General features: G+C 47.6%; 1 long non-coding RNA gene across 1 annotated transcript in view; it reads left to right on the top strand.

Moving 5' to 3' along the window:
• Nucleotides 1-4,631: 4,631 nt before the first annotated feature.
• LOC138492707 (uncharacterized) overlaps nucleotides 4,632-20,527 on the top strand; it is a 61,961-nt gene continuing 46,065 nt past the window's right edge. The window contains exons 1-2 of the long non-coding RNA XR_011276252.1: nucleotides 4,632-4,928; nucleotides 5,764-5,840. This is a non-coding gene — a long non-coding RNA (uncharacterized lncRNA). The remainder of the gene's footprint in view (nucleotides 4,929-5,763; nucleotides 5,841-20,527) is intronic.

Genomic DNA, 20,527 nt, shown 5'->3' with positions numbered 1-20,527 from the left:
GGTGAAAATATAAATCCTAGAAATCCAGCAAAGCTGCTGAGGGACTCAGTAGGTAAGGAAAATTAACCATTCTGGAGAATTCTCCCTAACAGTTGTCTGCTCTGTGTTCATGTATGCAATTGGGACTATGCTGTGGGAAAACACGGATGCGTACTAGTAACTTATCACATTTCAGAAACACTCATCTCTATGGTTCAATCTATTGTCTAATTTCTCTTTCCTCTGACCCCCTCAGAACGTCCCCTTTCCTTTCAACAGACTAAGGACTGGCGACATCCTGGCAAGGTCACAATATGCCACCTTTCAGACAATGCCAGACGCTGTAAGACTACACTGGTGATGGGCGCAATACAAATATTGGATAGCATAACACATAGATTGAATTTGTTATGGACTCTCCCTCAGGTGGAGCGTTCAATTGCTATATATCTTTATTTCGACTGTAGATTGTGTCAAAATAGATGTATACTTCTGTATAATAATCATTGTGGCTCTATATAGTTTACCCAGTCTCTTCCCAGAGCTTTACCACGATCAATGTTATGCTATGTAATGTTTAAATCTAAATACATTATGAAAAAAAAATACATATTTCATGTGGACTGTAAGCGCATTGGGTGGTGGATATTCTACAGAACGAGAGATTTGTAGGATGTACTTCATCGTGCAGGTCTGAGCTTCGAGGTATCCTGTAGTACTGTCTTTCCATTGTTGCCACTGTATAGTTGGCGTACCTGGGGTCAGTACCAATACCGGCAGGGCTGGTACTCTCTGCACCATGGTGTGTTTTGTGTGGGTAGCGTTTGTCATGCTGGCCTTGAGTTTGATGTACACCGTGGAACTGGCTTTCCCTTGTTGCCACTGTATGATTGTCGTACCTGGGATGCGTACCAATGCCAGCGTGGCTGTTACTTGCTGCTCCACTGTGTCTTTTTTGTGGGAGGTACCTGACATGCAGGTCTGAGCTTCAAGGTACACTGTATAACTGGCTTTTCCTTGTCGCCACAGTATAGATGACGTACCTGAGGTCAGTACCAATACCGGCGACGTTGTTACTTGCTGCGCCATGGAGTATTTTTTGTGGGTAGCGGTTGTCGTGCAGGCCTTTAGCTGAATATACAATATGGAACTGACTTTCCCTTCTTAACACAGTATGGCTGGCCTACCTGGGGTCAGTACCGATGCTGGCAGGGCTGCTACTTGCTGTACCATGGTGTCTTTTTTGTGGCTAGGGTTTGTCGTGCAGACATTGAGCTTGAAATAAATATTGGAACTGGCTTTCCCTTGTTACCACGGTGGCTGGCGTACCTGGGGTCAGTACCAATGTGGCAGAGCGGGTACTTGCTGCGCCATGGAGTTATTTTTGCGGGTAGTGTGTGTAACGCAGCCTTTGAGCTTGATATACACATGTAACTGGCTTTCCATTGTTGCCACAGTAGGGTTGGCGTACCTGAGGTCAGTACCAATGCAAGTAGGGCTGTTACTTGCCGCACCATGGTCTCTTTCTTGTGGAGCGTATTTGTCATGTAAGCCTTGAGCTACACTGTGTAACTGGCTTTCATTTTGCCACAGAATGGTTGGCATACTTAGGGTCGGTACCAATGCAATTACCCCAGCGCCCCGGAGATGTGTCCTACATGCCGCAGCATGACTCATCAAAGGACTCCACAAATTTGACCACATCACCCCGACCCTAATCAAAATGCATTTGTTCTCGCTGCAAGACCGTATCATTTTCAAATCCTGCTGTATCATCTACAAGGCTGTCAACCCAAAGTCCCCAAGCTACCTCACTGAGAAACTCAGCATCGCTAGAGGCCTTCGATTCTCCAGAAGTAAGGACATGAGCAGTCTTGAATTCTGCTGGTGCAGGAAATTAAAAAAACAGGGTTTCTCTAAATGCGCCCCAAGACTCTGGAAGCTCCTCCCCATCAACATTCGACTCGCCCCCTCGCTTCTACTTCAGGAAAGAGCTCAAGACCTTCCTCATCATGGAATGGCTCCTCCCTAACACCTAGGTCCACACCCCCTGCACTCCCCACTCTACCTGAGACTCAGTGATCTGCTCCCCACTGTCTTCACCCTTTGCTGCCAATTGCCCACCCTGCCCTGTTAGTGCCCTGCTCCTTGTTTCTCTGCTTTGCAACTGTGTTCTTCCCCATATGATTGTAAAGCACTTTGTTGCTTTTGGAATCTAGGTTCACACTCAATAAATACCAAAATAATAATAATAATATTAATGTCAGCAGGGCTGTTACTTGCTGCGCCATGGTGTCTTCTTTGCGGGTAGCATGTGCCGTGCTGGCCTTGAGCTGAATCTGCACTATGGAATTGGATTTCCCTTCTTGACACAGTATGGCTGGCGTGCTTGGGGTCAGTACCAACGCCGGCGTGGATGTTACTTGCTGCGCCCTGGTGTCTTTTTTGTGGCTACTGTTTATTGAGCAGGCTCTGAGTTGGATATACACTGTGGAACTGGCTTTTGCTTGTTGCCACAGCGACTGGCGTACCCATATTTGTCAACATTCTGTGACCGAAAAGATTCCGGATTTTTCAAGTTTCAAAAATATTATTTTGCATAATTTTTTTAAAAAAATGAGTTTAAGGTGCAATTTGGTTCATTAAAACCTTATACACTACAAACAAAGGAACAATTACATTTCAATCCTTAAAACCGATATCATGAAGAGAGAATAAATACAAACATATTACAATCATTTTTTAACAAGTCATAAAATAAAAGAAAAAGCACATTATAAAAACACCATTTCAAATAATTCTCTAACAGACAGCTCTTTTCCAAATATAAAAGGCTGCCCCAATAAAAACCTTTATCTCCCCGTCATAAATAACTGACCAAAATTGATCGGATTCAATCATTTGGAAATCACCAACTATATTTACATACCCTTTGCAATACCATTCCTTTAATTTAGAGCACATAGTAAGAATATGTCTTACAGTCTCCACCTCTCTTTTACAATGCCTACATAGTCTTTCTGGTCGGGGGATATTAGTCCAAGAACCAATTAATTAATTACAAGGAAGGGTATTCAAACGTAATTGCAAGATAAATCTTCTCAATGCCCTATTTCCTGTATTTAATAAATATTCTGTCGGGATGGCAGGTTTAAGACCTTGGAGAGCGTAGGCAGCGTATCCTGTCTTAGTGTACAGGTATGTTTGATTTTCACACAAATCCCAGATATATGCTTTTTCCTTAAGACTTTTCAAAATGCAGGTAGCATCCTCTTTCACCATAGGCTCCTTGTAACCTAGACCTTGCAGGAAGGGCAGTACTGTATTTTGTAGGCTTAAAATATAAGTATTATTGAACTTACCTTTACTTCTATTTTTTTCAATTAATTAAAGCAAATTTCCTTCCTCCCCCTCCCCAGTATTATTCTAAAATACAATTTACAGCATCCTATGTCCCACAAAGTCAAGAGGGAAATAAGCCCAAGTTCACATCTTATTGCGTGTACTGGCACAGCGTTAGGTAATCCTAGAACAGGTCTCCAGAGCTTCCTTTCGAGTTGGTCTAATTTACTCAGATATTTACTCTCCACTGTTTCTAAGGCGTACTACAGAATACCGGGTATAATACAACTCTTGTATACCTCAAGAAAGCCTTCAATAGAGTGGCCTCCTTTACTGGCCATATGTTTCCATATGACATTCCACTTCTTTAGTATTTTTGTATCTACCGCCTCTTGGAAGAAATTTATACTGGGATTACTCAAAAGGGGCATCACAGGAAATTACAAAACATACCTTGTTGGCACCATTGGAGCATTCCAAAATGCGCAACCCATGAAACAGCACAACATGGAAAGATGCTGAAATGTATAATTGTGAATGGTAAATTAACACCAAATTCAATTACCTAACTTCACAGAAAATAATCACACAGAGCTGGTAGGCAACGTTTGCCACTGCTCCGTAGCAGCAGCCCGGGCAGTACATATATATTCCTGCAGTGCAGGTGGAACACTGAACAACATGGAGACTGATACCCTCCTCAGTCTGCTAGGCAGATGCTGTGTGATGGTGGTACGCTCTGCCACTGGCCTTCACTGGTGGTTCACCTAAGGCCTGTCCCAGCAAGAGTGCAGGGCAGAGTCATGTAGCTGTCAGGTCAGTGGATTGAGCTGCGCCCATCACTCAAGTGTAGCTCTTCCCCACCCACTGCACAGACAGATGAATTGCCTTAGAGTCACATAAATGACCTGCCACTGTAAAAAGCAGTAGGATCTGTCAGCCAAAGCTGTAGGCGGCAGGACTGCTTAAAAAGCAGTAGCCTACTGCCTAAATGGGTAGGGTTGGCAAGCATGCACGGTACCTGGGGTCAGTATAAACACTGGCGTGGTTTTTGCTCGCTGTGCCATAATTTTTTGGGTGCCAAGTGCGTGTTTTGTCTGTAGTGTGTGCTTGCTTCAGGTTTACCATGTCAGCATTAGCTATTCCATTAGGGAGACAGTAGTTCACTCCTAGTTTTAACTATGCATTTCGGGACTTGTAGTCCTGCAGGTTAGAGCAGGGCAATCCAGGACTACAAGATCCAGAATTCAATTTTAAAACAAGGTCTGCAGTAGCGTCTCTCGAATGGAATGGATAATGTTGGAATGTATGCCTTTACTCCCAAACAGCGCCCATCCCCAGAGTACAAGCCCACCATGACAAAAGGACGCAGTCAGGCCAGAGACCGCGACTCGCCCTCGTATCTGCGGCCGCAGCTGGGCACAGGGTCGCTTCTGTTTCCTGTTTCCTGTGATGTTGTGCTCAAATCTTTGATGCGGGATTCGTAGGCGCAAAGCTAAATATTTACGGCAGTGTTTCGGCGGTCCCACTTATCTTCGGCTCCAGAGAACCCCCCCTGTGGCTTCTGGCACTGCCACCTTCCTCTACTCTCTGAATCACCACAGAAGGTATGATTAATTGCTTGACTTCCGGTTGCAAAAGGTGGGAGAGGGGCGGCGGAGCACTGTGTGAGCCAGACAAAAGGTACAGTTTGTATTTAAAAAATAACAAAGCAAAAACGTTCAAGCATGCCGTGTTAGGAATAGCTCTTTCCACACTGTTTAGCTGCTAAGAAAAATGTGTCATGGTGCTTGAGTGACTGTGCTGTAAATAGGGGTACTACCAATTAAGGCGCATGGGTGAAGCCCAGTGTGTGTGCCAGTCTGCCCAGCGTTGGTGGAATGGCTGAGGTGGGCATTACTCAGCATCACCAGGGGTCGTGCAGTCTGCACCTTAACCACCAACACATTTCTTTTCTGACCAGCAGAGCCTTTCCTAAGCGTCACGTGACATTTCCAACTGAAGGACCCCCACATAGCCCCAGTTACCAAGATAGGTAAAGTGAGTAACAAAATAAAGCTCCTTTTAAAGATTAGTTTATGTCCATAATGTCTACTAGCTTGGCATGCAAAGGGTGGCGTTTCCGTCCATAGTCCAATGCTCCTAACATCATGCAGAACGATTCTGTTCTCCGACTTTATTGCACAACATATTTAAATGATAATGATGTGTTAAGTATATAGCGCCTTTATCCAAAGCGCTTAATGTGGTAAACGGGTGAAAGTACAGTGGTATTAAACATTACATTTTTCAGACTTGCATTATTTTTCATCCTGGGACTTCTAGTTTTCCATTCAGAATGTGTAAAATAAGGTTACAATAATATTGTTTTGCCTTAACGTGTTTCTATATGGATTTACATGTTGTCAAGTTGTTTTACTGTGCATTTTGTGTATTTTGCAGGTAAATTCTACAAGACAGCACTGCTGTAGGCCTTGAAATCCACAACTTAAATATTTGTAACAGGTAAAGCACTTAAGGTATGTGGGCAAGTGCCTTAATTGGTTTAAATTTCCGACTTCACTGTTTAATCAAAGTGTGTGATCCTGGACAAATCATTTAATCTCACTGTGACTTACCTGCAGAAGTTGGAGTCATAGAAGTGCTTTAGTTCACACTATTTGAAGAAAACGTCACCATTACGATAGGGCAGATCTAATGATGTGTGCCCCCTTGTTCTTCTCTGTTACTGCCCTCTGAGGCCGCCATCTAGAACTGCATTTTTGTTGCGCTGAGACTCCACCAGTCCCATATCACTTGATTTGATAGGCAGATGTATAGTTTCACCAGCCAGTCACTACACCAGAAAATCCAGTGCACTGGACTGACTGTGGCAGAGCCAACTTTCATTTTCTCCCGTCTGGCTGCCTTTCACTGACGTTGCTTGCACCGTTCAGAGTACTGCCCCACAGGAGAATGAGTGAACCTCTGCTATGCCCCGGTATCCTATGTTATCAGGTCTTATATAGCAGGCATTCTGCCGTTTTCAGTTTCTTGGCGCTTCAGGGTCTGCAAGAGGTGGGGTAGGGGAGCAGGTTAATATTGCTGTGTGGCAATGCTGGTGTGTGCAGATCTGAAAAGATAGGGTTCTCTTTGAGGTGTAGGTTTTCAATTGAATTCCATGGATTGAAGTACATCTAAGGTAAAAACAAAGACCAGGAGTGGAGTAGAGTGTCCCCCATGACATGGAGTCATCTGGACACCCTACTCCCTTGTGAGATGGGGGGCCCCGGAGGGAATGCGTAGCGTTTCCCCTGGGGTTTTGGGCGCTGCACGGGCCAGCTCACTGGCCTGCGCATAGTGCGTTGCTGTGGGTAGTTAAGGGGGCAGGGAAGGTTCGAGAGCAGGCAATGGTTGAGGACGAGCGTTTGTCCTTGTCGCCTGCTCCCGAGTCTTTTCCTGCGTGGGGCCTATTGGCTTGTTGGTTGGAGGAGGTGAGGCAGGATTTTGGGAGTAGCAGCAGTTATTGGTAGGCGGATAAGAATAGGCTTATGATTTTCCATTTGTGTTAGGATTAATAGAATAACATAGTCGGGGATAAGGTACCCCCAATCCGTACCATGTTTTTTAAGCGGCTCCTCAGTCGGCTGTCCGTTGGTAGTGTGGGTTATCCGAGGGGCAGCGGGTGCGTAGGGTGCTCCAACCCGGTCTCAGTGGTGCCTTGTAGTGGCGTTGGGTGAGCGGATTAGCTGCTGGTCCCCGCAGCTTTTCGCGAAGGGGAAGTGGGGGGGGGGGCGCAGGACGCGTTAAGTCAGATTTCGCCCCCTGTGTAGTTCATAGCGGGATCCCAACAAGCCGGGCGCGAGATCCTTGGTGGCCGGCGATGAATGCGCTGCAGTGCGGTACTGGGGTGGGGCCAACGGCGGCAGTGCAGAGCCCTTAAAGGGGCCGCACCCATTATAGAGAACCCTGTTAACAGTGCACGGCAGTCTTGTATTGACGGGGCAAAGCAGTGCGGTGCCATCATCTCGCCACCAGGGGGGCGGTGGGAAGCTGTTGTTTCGACGGTAGGTTGGGAGCAAGGGCAGCCAAGCAGCTGGGGACAATTTGGCTGTTGGGGGTGGAGGGGTTCAGCAGGTCAGGGAGCGCATGAGTAGCCTAATTTATGGGGCAGGGTTAAAAAAAAAAGGGTTAAAATTAATAATTGGCCCATAAGTGGGTACAGACATATAAGTTAAGGGATTTAAGAGGAGGGCACCCGGGGAATTATTTGGGGTGTCTATTAAGATTGGTACCCCCTCTTCCCACGCTGCAGGCAGTTCCATCGGGTAGAATTTTGGCTTGGGGGCTAGTTGTTGAGGGGCAGATCAGCAAGGGCATTCTTTGCACACAGTTGGTTTATTTCGGGTGTGCCATGGTGGGGCAAGGGTCTAAGAGGAGGGGGCTGGTGGATGCCAAGGCGCTGAAGGAGTCCCTGGAAATTATTAGCAGGGCAACCAAAGCACAGCTCGAAGGGGCGGTGGGCGAAGTTACGGTTGAAAGGGGGGATGTTGGAGAAAGGCTGCAACGGAGAGCAGCGGCAGATGGGGCTCTTGCGGCAGTGGTGGCATGTAGCCCCGCTGCCGGTAGAGGGGAGGTTTGGGGAAAAACGGGCAGGAGGGAGATCCCCAGGAGAGCGTCCAGGATGGAAGGAGAGGTAGGAGAGGGGTCAGGGAGGGATTTGGGGGACAAAGACCCGGTGGGGGAAGAGGGTGATAGGAGATTGCAAAAAGGTGCAGGGCAGTTGGGGGGTGAGGATAGGGGTGCCAGGGTGGAGAGAGGGACAGCAGTGCGGAGGGTGGGAGAGGAAAATACCTCCAGAACGGCCCCTCCGCAGGATTTACGAGGAAAGACTAGAGGGCACAGCACGCCCCTAGCACAGAGGCCTGAAGGGTGGAGGAGAGGACCCCTCGCCCGAGAATGGAGGAACAGGCAGGGGTCTCTACGGCCACGCCGCGAAGACGCCAACAGAGTGGCGGGGCAGATGCCCCGGGCTCACGCGAGGAGGAGCTGCCCGGCCAGAGCATGTGCTCGCAACAGCCATGGTATTACATTGGGGATGATGAAGGGGAGGAGGAGTATGTGGGACAGTGGGAGGATGAAAGGTACATTGGTCCAAGGAGAAGGGAAGGAGTGAGAAGCGGGCTGAGGTGGGAAGGAGAAAGCCAAGAACGGGGGGGTGTTGGAGTGCTAGGGGTCGGCGGGGAAGCTGTTTAGGTGAGAATACTGATATGTTTTGTCCCACGGCAGGAGCCCGGTGAGGTAGGAGATGAGGAGCATTGGAGTGGAGGCCGGACTGCGGCTGGGCGATGGGCGATGGCTGGGCGATGGCAGGGCAGAAAGAGGTGAGCGGAAGGGGAGTGGTCAGCGGCTTGGTGCAGGGGGGACAGGAGGTGAGGGCAGGAAGGGAAGGGGTTGGGGCACAGGTGGAGAAAGGGTTTACAGGCTGCAGGGGCCGTGGAGATGGAGAGGAGGGTATCCTCGGTGGAGTTGCAGACGGACAAGGTGGATGTGGCACCCGAGGTAGCGCAGGCCCCGGAGGAGAGGGCAGCTGAAGGATAAAAGGTTGCCACATATGGACATTATGAAGCCATTGGGCGCACATTTGATGGGGGCAACAAAGGATAAGATATGGGCAGGAGAATTTGTGGGATTTTTTTTAAGCTCCTGCATAGGGAAGTAAGGGCTAAGGAGGAGGAGAAGGAGTGCCGGTTGCGATCGAAAATTGAACGTCAGCTTTTATTATTTACACAAGCGTTTATTGTGAGAAGTTCCCGGAGAGGTGCGTAGCACTGTTGAAATATATGGATGTGATAAGGAAGGCATTCACAAGTTTTGGGGGCTTTGCGTGGGTGCGTTATGACGAGGAGTTCAGGGCAAGGATGGCAGTGGACAGCCAGGCAGTATGGGGGAAAATCGATATGGATCTCTGGTTACAATGGATGGCGCCGACAAGGCCAGCTCCAACTTTGCATATGGTAAGTGGCTTGCCTGTGCCTTACCGGCCCTTTCTTGGTCGCCCCGCCCCAGAAGGGGCAGGGAGAGGAGGCAGAGGTCAGCCCTAAGCAGCATGTTGGGCTTTCAATAAAGAAGGCTGCACGAGGACAGCGTGTAGGTTCAGACATGAGTGCAGCAGGTGTGCAGGGCGGTGACCAATTACCCAATGTTTCTAACAGGGGGACAGGGCGAGTAACGGGACGAGGGGTTGTGGGGAAAGGCTTTTACATCAGTTAAGGTGGAGGTTCTGGAGAAGTGGCTTAGCTTTTACCCGGACAGGGAAGGAGCGAAGAATTTGGGTGAGGGTTTTCGTGAGGGTTTTAGGTTAGGTTACAGGGTCCAAGGTTACGTCGTTGGGTGGAGAATGTGAAGTCGGCTAAGCAAAATGTTGAAGTGGTAAGGGAAAAATTGCACAGCTGGGAGAGGGGAGAGTGAAAAGGCCATTTGCAGATCTGCCGGGTGATTTGCTGGTGTCCTCATTGGGGGTCGTGCCCAGGAAGGTGCCGGGGGAATTCAGATTGATACATCATTTATCGTGGCCGGAGGGCATGTTGGTAAATTATTTTATTGCCCCGGACATGTTGGTAAATTATTTTATTGCCCCGGAGGAATGTGGGGTGTCATACGCGAGCGTGGATCAGGCGGTGGGTCTGATGAGGACAGCGAGTTGCAGGGCATTAATGGCCAAGTGCGACATCAAGGTGGCGTTTAGGTTGGTGCCAGTGCACCCAGAGGATTTTTGGCTGCTGGGAATGCAATTTGAGAACCGCATTTACATAGACAAGGCCTTGCCTGTGGGTTGCGCAATTTGTTGCGCCTTGTTCAAGCTTTTAAATTCTTTTTTGCAGTGGGTTTTTACACATAGCTCGTGTTCGGAAGGGGTATTAGACTACCTGGATGATTTTGTGTTCATTAGTGGGGCGGGCAAAGAAAGAGAATGCAAGGAGATGCTAGGGAGGTTTCAGGCTCTGATGCAGGAGTTGGGGGTGCCGTTGGCGGAGGACAAAACTGAAGGACCAGCTGTAGTGTTGACCTTTTTAGGGATCGAATTGGACTCAGTGGCCATGACCTCACGCTTGCCGCAGGACAAGGTGAGCAGGCTGGTAGGTTTGCTGGAGAAGGCAGTAGTGGCACGGAGGATGACATTAGTGGAGATGCAGAGGGTGGTGGGACATTTGAATTTTGTATGTAGGGTAGTGGCCCCTGGGCGCACTTTTTGTAGGAACATGGCGCGGGCGACGGCGGAAGCAAAGTACCCACATCATTGGATGAGGGTGTCGGGGGTGGTGCGGGAAGATTGTAGGATTTGCCTGCGTTTTCTGGAAGGCTTTAACGGGGTGTCCATGTGGCTACAAGGGGATCCTGTGTCATGGGAAGTGCAGATATTTTCAGACGTGGCAGGCGCGGGGGGATTTGGAGTTTTTTGGGGGGGGCAGATGGTGCACAGAAAAGTGGCCAGCGTGATGGCTGTAACAAGGGAGAAGCATAGCATTTATGGAATTTTTTCATTTGGTGGTTGCTTTGGAATTGTGGGGAAAGGAATTGAGGAACAGGAAAGTGAATTTCAATATTGACAATGAATGCGTGGTTCATGTAGTGAACAGGCAGTCGGCAAGGGACCAGAGGGTGGCGAGGTTAATGAGGGAGTTTGTGTTGTGCTGTATGGAATTGAATGTGGTGTTTAAGGCAACACACCTGCCAGGGAAGGATAATGGCATTGCTGATGCATTATCTCATTTTCAATGGCAGAGATTCCATGGGCTGGCACCAGGAGCACAGCAGAGGGGGCAGCGGATCCCGGAAGAGGTGTGGAAGATAGGAAGTTGAGAGCGCTGTCTTTAGTGGAAGGTTTGCTGGCCCCGGCGTCCAGGACGGCATACAGGAGGGCATGGGTGGAATTCATAAAAGGGGGCGCGCTTAGCTGGAAGGGTAGGAAGGATGCCGAGGATCGAAGAAGGGATGATGTGGTCAATTTCCTATTAGGGTGTATGGACAAAGGATGGTCGAAAGCAACAATAGTCAGGAAGCTGGCAGGCATCGCTTTCTATGGGAAGTGGTTTTGGGGATTTCAGCCCAGCGGCAGGGAAATGGCGAACAGGATGTTAGAGGGATGGGTGAGGGAGAATAGGAGGGAGAAGGACAGCAGGAGGCCAATCTCGGTGGCTTTGTTGGCCAAATTATGCCGGGCTTTGGAAGGGATATGCTGGTCGGCTGGGGAGGGGGTCATGTTTGCAGCATGTTTTACTTGTTTGTTTTTTGGGGCGTTCAGGGTGTCTGAACTGGTGGGAGGGAAGTAGGGGAAGGTGGGAGGATATTTATTTCTCAGAGGTGGGGTTGGATATTAAGATTAGGAGGTCAAAGGCGGATCAAAAAGGGAGGGGTTGTTGGGTGTTGCTGGGGTGGGGTAGTAAGGAGCTGTGCCCGGTTAAGGCAGGTTTGACTTGGAAGGAGTTATGTGGGGGGAGGTCGGGGGTGGTTTTCCAGCATGAGGATGGGGCAGTAGTGTCGGCGGCTCAAGTGTTGGGAGTGTTGAGGAAGGCTTTGGGGGCTGTGGGGGAAAATGCGTAGGAGTTTGGAACTCATTCGTTCAGGATGGGGGCGGCATCTGAAGGTAGCCAGTTGGGGTTATTGGAGGACAATGTTAAAAGTTTGGGTCGGTGGAAGTCAGGGAAATACAAAGGGTATATTAGGGACCTGGGAAAAGGGGCTGTCTCATAGGGGAATAATGGGGGCAAAGGTGAGGGCCGAGGGTTGCGGGAGGTTGGCGAGTGGAAAAGTGACATGTAATTTCTTTTGCAGATGCGGCTCGAAGGACGGGGTAGATGCCACAGATTTGGATTGTTGGTCATTCAATTGTGAAATGGGCGGGGAAGGAGGCAGAGAAAAGGATTTTTGGTACTCAATTGGGGTGCAGCTACAATGTGGCGCTTGTGAGATGGTCGGGTTTAGGGGGGCTTTGGGTTCAGCTGCTGCTCATGTTGGCGGGGCTGGGCTGAAGGATTATTATGGGGTCCCATAAGGGGTGATAATACATGCGGGGGAGAACGATTTGGTACGATACACAGGTGTGGCTCTTTTGAGGAAAATGAAGAGGGATTTGGCATGGATTAGGGAGATATGGCCAAAGGTAAGTTTGGTATGGTTTAAGCTGCTGCCGAGGAAAGTATGGAGGGGAGCGGTAAGTGAAGGGGCAGTAGAGCGGACTAGGAAGAAAATTAATAGGGAGGTGAAAAATGTTTGCAGTTTGGCAGTGATGCAGGTCCTGGAGCACAGATTTTTCGGTCTTCCAGGAGGATGGCGTTCATCTGTCGGTTTACGGGAACAGTTACTACCTTTTGGACATGCAAGTGTAGGAAATGATAAATAATTTGGGTTAGTAGGTAGAAATGTAGGGGTGGGACAGAAGCAACACCTCAGGGGAGCGTTTTTCTGATGCCGGGGCCATGGCCCCTTTGGATGAGGGGGGAGGGAAGCAAAATGGGGGAATAGCGCAGGAAAGGATGGGGGTGGTGCTGTTTGCACAAACGGGCTACCCTGGGGGTGCAAAGAGGGGGAACAGGTATTGAAGATGGAGAGGCATGGCCTCGGGAAGAAGATGGGAGAAAGCGGGAAGGAAGGCTGGAGAAGATGTTAAGGAGACAGTAGGGAGCAAGGGATAGGTAGGGAGGAATTTAAACTGATTTATTTATTTAATTGTTAGGGGAATTGAAAATGTTTAATTATTAAATTTGTTTGGCAATTTGTTAAAAACAGATATGGTAGTCTGTAAGGCCAGGTGGCCAGGTTAGCGTTTATTTGTGAGCTTTGGCCTGTCAAATTAAAGCAACCTTTTCCACTACAAGCGAGTCTGGGTGTTTTGTGCAGTAAGCCCAAAGCTCCTCTAGTCCATCGCCCCTTTGGGCCTTGGCTCCCTGGTAAGTCACTCCCTTCTGGTCCATCACCCCTATGATGCTTGGTTGCTCGAGGGAGTCACTCTCCCCTGGTCCCTGGCTCTCTGGTGAGTAGCTGTAGAAAACAAACACAAGAAAAACACTTCCTGTTTCTTTGTGCTGTAGCTCCTAAAATGCATTTGAAAACCCAAAATACGCACGCTTCCATGGTGTGTCCAGGCAATCACGTTCAGCACGAACTGGAAAAAGATATGGTAGCACTAACCACTCACTTCAAAAGCATCCTAGCTCCTGCCCTAACCAACAACATGTCTCGATGCACAGCTCCTCCATCGAAACAACACAGGTTACACAATGGAAAGTACACAAGCCAAAGGCATGTGTCTGCACTAAATTTTGCTTAGTGCCACACAAACCCTCCACATATACACAAACGCACCTGCATACACCCCTTACTCAAAACTCTGACAGACACCACAAATGCCACACAATTACCTTAGCAATCTGGAGCGCCTATTGACTACTGCACCAAACAGCTCACACAATATCTAAAACGTGCACCTCAAAGAGAGCCCTTTCTTTTCAGATGTACACACATCAGCATTGTAACACAGCAACATTGCCCTGTTCTCCCTGCCTCCATTATTTCCCTACCCCACCTCTTGCAGACCCTGAAGCTCCAAAAAACTGTTGAAATGGCAGAATGTCTGCTATATAAGACTCAATAACATAGGATAACGGGGCATATCTGTGTGGAATTCGACCATCCACACGGTGGCTGTGCACTCATGTTGGCTTTTTTGCAATTTTAAATGAAATTGAATGATGGTAGATCAACCTCTGGAAAATGTGTGGGGCTAATCCGCACACATTTTCTTGTGCTCACTGCACGACATATGGCTATATCTGTGTACTCTGGGTGGACACAGCCTACAGGCGCAGTCCCCCTGTCATATTTAGTTGGGATATGACAGCCAGGAGTACATACTGTATCTCCAGAAGGGGGAAGGACATACCTTCCCCTTGCCATGGTCAGCCTGATTAACTGCTAAAGGCGCCACGGATCCTTCCTCTCCATTTGTTGGGCTCTGTACAGAACACAGCACTTTATATACTAATTAGAAAGTAATTCAAACAGGCCCACATGGGGCCTGGCTACAGAGGCTAACAAAGGAGACCGGAAACCCCAACAACCTTTAATATGCAACTGTGTCAGCCTGATGCCAGCTCCCGCCCTCTGTATTGATTGACAGTGAAATGTCATGTCTGGGGCTGTGTGTTTACAGTCATCCCCAAAGGGGGAGCCCAGTCAGAAGGTACGAATATGATGGAGCCAAAAAGCCTGGTCTCGCAGCAGCTTAAAGGGAGACCTGTCGCTTTAATCAGGAACCACAGAGAGCTTCATAAAACCAAAGGGACCCTGTGATTCACAACAGACAGGAAGATGGGTCGGACTTAGTATTACATGTTTTCACCCCTTTACCTTTTCTATTGCAAAGCACACTGGTTATGACCCCATGCATACAGGAGATTGTTGGTGGGGGCCTAGGATGTATTCATTAAGGTAGGCTTAGCCCACACCAATCCCTGTGGTCCATTTGGCTTCAAAAAGGGCTGAGTCCCTCTTTAGGCAGATCATCTGAAGGCTTTACCAGAAGCAGAAAGAAGAACTCACCCTTGGAACCTGGCTGAAGCTACATCACAATGGGCATTTAGCCTTTCAAGCTTCTAGAAGTTGCTAAAAAAACATCAGTGTATCTGCGCATTTCTATTTACCGTTTAAGCGCTATGTAGAAACTTACAATGAATTGTCATTCTCTACCTCACCTAAAAGCTGTAAGTAAAAAAACATAATACACTATACCTCTTGAAAACTGTATATATCACACACAACATAGCTTTAGAAGTTACAATAAATCCTTCAGCATATAGCGACACATCCATCAGCCGTGTAAAAAATAAACAAAAAAAAAAGAAAAAACATTGGGTTGTCATTTGTTAGCCATGTCATGACACCTGTTTTAAAAAGTAATGGAACAGCTCTGCTCGTTGGGGCCTTGGGCAATTCAGTTAATAAATCAAAAGAACAACTTTCATCATCGGACTCCCCCCAGACATTCCTCTGGCCCCTATGGATTAATCAAAAACAACAAGAAAAAAAAGGAACAACCCTAGGCGTTGGGACCCCCCATACATTCCTTGCGCCCTTGAATAGCAACAAAGCTATCCCATTGATGAATCAAAAAAAGAACAACTTCGATCGTAGGGGCCCCCCCAGACATTCTTTGGGCCCTTATGATCAACAGCCAAGATGACCCATCCTCGGGCCCTCACATTCTGTAGCGCCGGTTGTCAAACCCCAGCACTTGATATCTTGGTAGCAGCAGCTCCTCTGGTGTATAACCACTGGTGATCACAAAACAGTGGGCCTCGTCACCCCCTCTATACCTGGTGTTTGCGGATACTGACGGGGTCCAAAAAGCCTGCTTTTTGCTCACGACATTTCCATAACACTTGTTGCCGGGACTCCTTAAATTATTCCAAAAGCCATTCTCCATTGGCGGTGGCAATCCTGGGCCTTTGTAGCTCGACGTCCCCTGAGAACCAGCGAATGGCACACTCCACAAATCCTGACTGCGAAACTCCGGCCTCGATGATTGCATGAACCCATCAGCCTTATCCATGGGCATTCCTAGATCCATTTCCACATGCCTTGATGTTTGCAATATAGCAGAATCCGTGATACATCCCATATACACGACATCAGCATCCGCCGTTTGCAAGGGCCCACACGTCTGACACAGTGGGGAAACAGCGCAGAGACCACAATGATTTGTCGGACCCCAAAGCAGCATTTTCGGGCCCTCAAAACATCGACCTTTGTAGGCTGTTTTTCCATAAATGCCCTGTTGCAACATCCAATTGTTAAGTGCCATTTCTGTAAAAAACATATAGAGTCAGAATTCAATATATTAAACCTTTATAACAACCAAGCGCACAGTCCTGAATATAAAAAATGCCAAATTCTTTATTCATCGCCACATCGATTGTGTGATCTATGACACATTGGCAAAAACAGCAATGTTTGTTAAAGGTTGCGCTATATAATTCCTGGCACACAGTTAAGAAAACAACAGACACAGGAACACTTGGACCATCACAGAAAGCTGGGCCGCATATCGGACACAGAACCATTAGAACCCCATTAATAAAGTAGTGTCGTAGCAGCGGCAATGGTCCAACTGTCCCTGACGGGCAGCTGTGATCTCCAGCAAATTTGAAGAGTTTGCAAAGAATATATTTGGCATAAACACTACTTCTTTTTGAGTTTAAAGGTTTAATTTTATTTAGTACCAGAATAAACAATTACAATCTGAGTATAAATGAGCTATCAATTACATGACATAACATTTCAGATCGTTAAAACATTCTGTAATGCAATAAATAAGATCAAATATAGCACGAACATTCATTAACTTTGAATATATTTCTAGTGTGATGACTAAAAACAGAATTATCATGAATTCATTAGCATATGCGTAAATTACTCAGATTGATTGAGAGGAGAAGAAGGGGGATGAAAAACAGGATGAAAATAAGGGGGGAGGTGTTTTTCTCAGATAGGTAAAAAGATAAAGCGAAAGGGACATGAAACTGTAAATAGAGTTAGCAATACAGGTAAGCTTAAACATTTGTATTATTTAAATAATCAACAAAAAGATGCCATCTTCTATCATGTCTAGAGGAGAGAGAGGGTGAGTTAGCGATACGCTTCTTCAGTCAGTGGGCATCTCATATATTATTCCACCAAACTTTTGTGGAGATTTTAGTGAAATCTCTCCAATTTGATGTAATTAAGCGTATTGCCAGAAGTATAAACAGGTCAAGGATGACAAAGGATGACCTAATCTTGCCCTCTTTGAGAGCTAGGGTACCAAGTAGAATATTAGTTAAATTTAAAGGAAAAGAGATTTGAAAGATGCGTTGAAGAAAATTCCAAACTTGGTTCCAAAATGTATTTATCAAGGTATGTCTACAGGACCCAGAGGTTGATTGACAAGACCAGCATAAATCATTATCTGCCAATTTAGATAGAAATAATTTCTTGGGGGTGATAAATGCTCTATTCATGAAGAAGTAAAGGGTCTGGGTTAGGTTCGCTGATGTGGATATAGTTTTAGGCCCTCATTACAACCAGGCGTTAAGGGGTTAACGGCGCCGTAAAAGGTGGCGGCGCCGTTAAACCCTTAACGCCTGATTACGAGGTCCCTTTGCGGGTGGCACTTTAACATCTGCTTTTAGCAGGCATTAAAAAACCAACCCGCAAAGGGACCTTGGTGCTAAGTACGGTGCCGCAAATTGTGGCACCGTACTTAGCGCCTTCCCCATTCCCATTGAGCCCTATGGGGCAAAAATGGGAATGGGGAAGGGCCATGGCGGCATGGGGAATTACTGCCCCGCCAACCTCGGAATGGGGCGGTAATTCCCCATTCCGCCATGGCGGAGTCAGTAAGTTACCGGCATGGACCATGGTGCTATTAGCTATTAGCACCATGGTCCAACGCCTGGGTCGTAATGAGGGCCTGAGGGCCTCATTACACGGATGGCGTTAGGGATTTACCGCCTTACTACGAGGTCCCTTTGCGGGTTGGGGGATTTAACGCCTGCTTTTTGCAGGCGTTAAAATCCAACCCGCTAAGGGACCTCGGAGCTAATTACGGCACCGTAAAATTGCGGTGCCGTAATTAGCGCCTTCCCCATTCCCATAGAGCCCTATGGGGCAGAAATGGGAATGGGGAAGGGCAATGGCGGAAGGGGGATTTACCGCCCCTCCAACCTTGGAATGGGGCGGTAAATCCCCTTTCCGCCAAGGCGGTGCCGGTATTTTACCGGCAAGAGCCATGGCGCTAATAGCGCCATGGCTCACCGCCTACCGGGTAATGAGGCCCTTAGTCTTGGACCAACTCATGGACCACAATTCATCCCCAAAGTGAATTGCACAGCCCTCTTCCCATTGCAATTTAGATGACCATAAATTATTGGGATTTATTTCTGCCCTTACATCTTTGTAGAGCAGCAGTATTCAAACTGTGGGGCGCGAGCGCTTGGGGCACCGCAGCCTGATGTCCAGGGGGTCGCACACCCACAGTCTGAATTTAAAAAGAAATCTGTTTTTTTTTAGTCTAGAATCTAGACTGGAGTCTAGATTATAGACAAAAAAAATCTGGTCTTCAACATGCAATGAATATCGTGTGTAATGGTACCATTTCCTTGTACATGGCTATCATTACACACGATATACATTGCATGCTGGAGACCATATTTAGCATTTAATATAATGGCCACAACAAAAGGTATTGTAGCTCTCTTGGGCATTGGGTGGTGCATGTTTCGTTAAACCATGACATTAGTTAAGTGTGTTATTTAAAATACAGATGATTTGAAGAGCACCATAAAAAGAGGGCGATTGCTGAGCAAACTAAGGGATTTTCAACCGTAGTGGGTTTTTCTACAGGATACCCACCTTAATATGCTTGATTAAACATATGGAGGGCTTCCTGTTTTCTGTGTTCTTATTTTTTTTTTTATTCTTGGCCCGACAGTTATTTAAAGTATTTGAAATCTGATTGAAGAAATTGCCCCAAAACGAGCTTTGGCAAAGCCATTGTTGGCTCTTTTATAGCTATTAGATGGTTTGCCAACCACTGCCATACATATGCTCAGGGACTGATGCGATCCACCAGCTGTCGCCATCTTATGGGCAGATATCACTGTTAAGGTAGTGCCTACTTCTGCCCACACAAAAACCAAAACTGTGGTGTTTAATCATGTCAGCTTAGGTTCCTAAAGACTGCATGTTAGTGCATTGTAAAGGAAAGAGAGAGACATTTATTAAATCATTCATTCAGTTCAAATAGTGATGAGATTTATATTGTACCTTGATGTCACCAGCAGCCATTTCAGAATGTTGTTTTTGTTGTTTTATATATAGGTGATCTATAAGGAGCCATATGGTGGCAAACGTTCATTTCATAGCACAGGGTACTTGCTCTCTATGGGCCTCATTCCGAGTACGGCGCTAACCAATGGCGCTATTAACGCCTTGGTTGACGCCGTACCCGGACCGGCAGCGCCTTGGTGGATGGCGGAATTACCGCCCCATTCCAAGGTTGGCGGGGCGGTAATTCCCCAATCCCCATTTACCCTTCCCCATTCCTGCCCCATAGGGCATAATGGGAGTGGGGAAGGCGTCAATTACGCCACCGTAAATTACGGTGGGGTAATTAACATCAAGGTCCCTTAGCGCCATGGTTTTTAACACCTGCTAAAAGCAGGTGTTAAAACCACCATGGCGCAAAGGGAACTCGGAGTATGGCGGTAAGGGATTACCGCCACCGCTCTCGTTAGCGGTGGCCGCTATCCCTTACCGCCATACTCGGAATGAGGCCCTATGTGTCTATGTGCACAATATGCTTAGTGGCGCTTTTTCCATTGGAAATTAGAGAGCACTGTTGATCACAATTAGGTGCAACTTTAATTTCTCCAGCAGAGATTTCAATGGGGAAACCTGCTCAAGCACCCCACTATTCATCAGGGGGCTTTTGCTGAAGATGAGGAAGACCTGTTAATATGCTGTGCAGTTTAGGGATGGGCGGTAAGAGTGGTAAACAGTGGTAATTAAAAACGTCTGCTCTAAAAGGCAGCATTTTAACACATTATTTAAAAAGAATTCCAGGGGGAGAAACCCTCCTCCCCCCGAACCCTTTCGATTGGTTTGGGATCCCTCACTAAGTTCGGTCGCTATGGCATATCTGAGGGAAATATGTATTCCCCTCCACTTAATAAATGCACCATCCGCCGCTGGCCCCAGCACTCTGCTGGGTGCACAGTGGGGGGAGCCCAGGGACTGTGGTGGGGGCAGGATCGGGGAGCCATGGGATAGTGGTGGGAGCAGGATGGGGAGAACCCAGGGACTTTGCTGGGAGCAGAGGGGGGAGAGCCCAAGATCTGTGGTGGGGTGGGGAAAGACCAGGGACTGTCCTAGGAGTAGGATGAGTCAGTCCAGAGACTGTGGTGGGAGCAGGATGGGGAGAACCCAGGGACTTTGCTGGGAGCAGAGGGGGAGAGCCCAGGATCTGTGGTGGGGTGGGGAAAGACCAGGGACTGTGCTAGGAGTAGGATGAGTCAGTCCAGAGACTATGATGGGAGAGGTGGGAGAGCCCAGGGATAATACTGGGAGAAGGTTGCGGCGACCGTACCCGGTAGTTCATATCCATTTGGACTTACTGTCCATTTGGAAT

Source organism: Ambystoma mexicanum, chromosome 10 (assembly GCF_040938575.1).
Source record: "Ambystoma mexicanum isolate Mex_15411 chromosome 10, UKY_AmexF1_1, whole genome shotgun sequence".
NCBI classification, from domain to species: Eukaryota; Metazoa; Chordata; class Amphibia; order Caudata; family Ambystomatidae; genus Ambystoma; species Ambystoma mexicanum.
The sequence above is the reverse complement of the archived record's forward strand: the minus strand, read 5'-3'. Positions and strand labels throughout refer to the sequence as shown.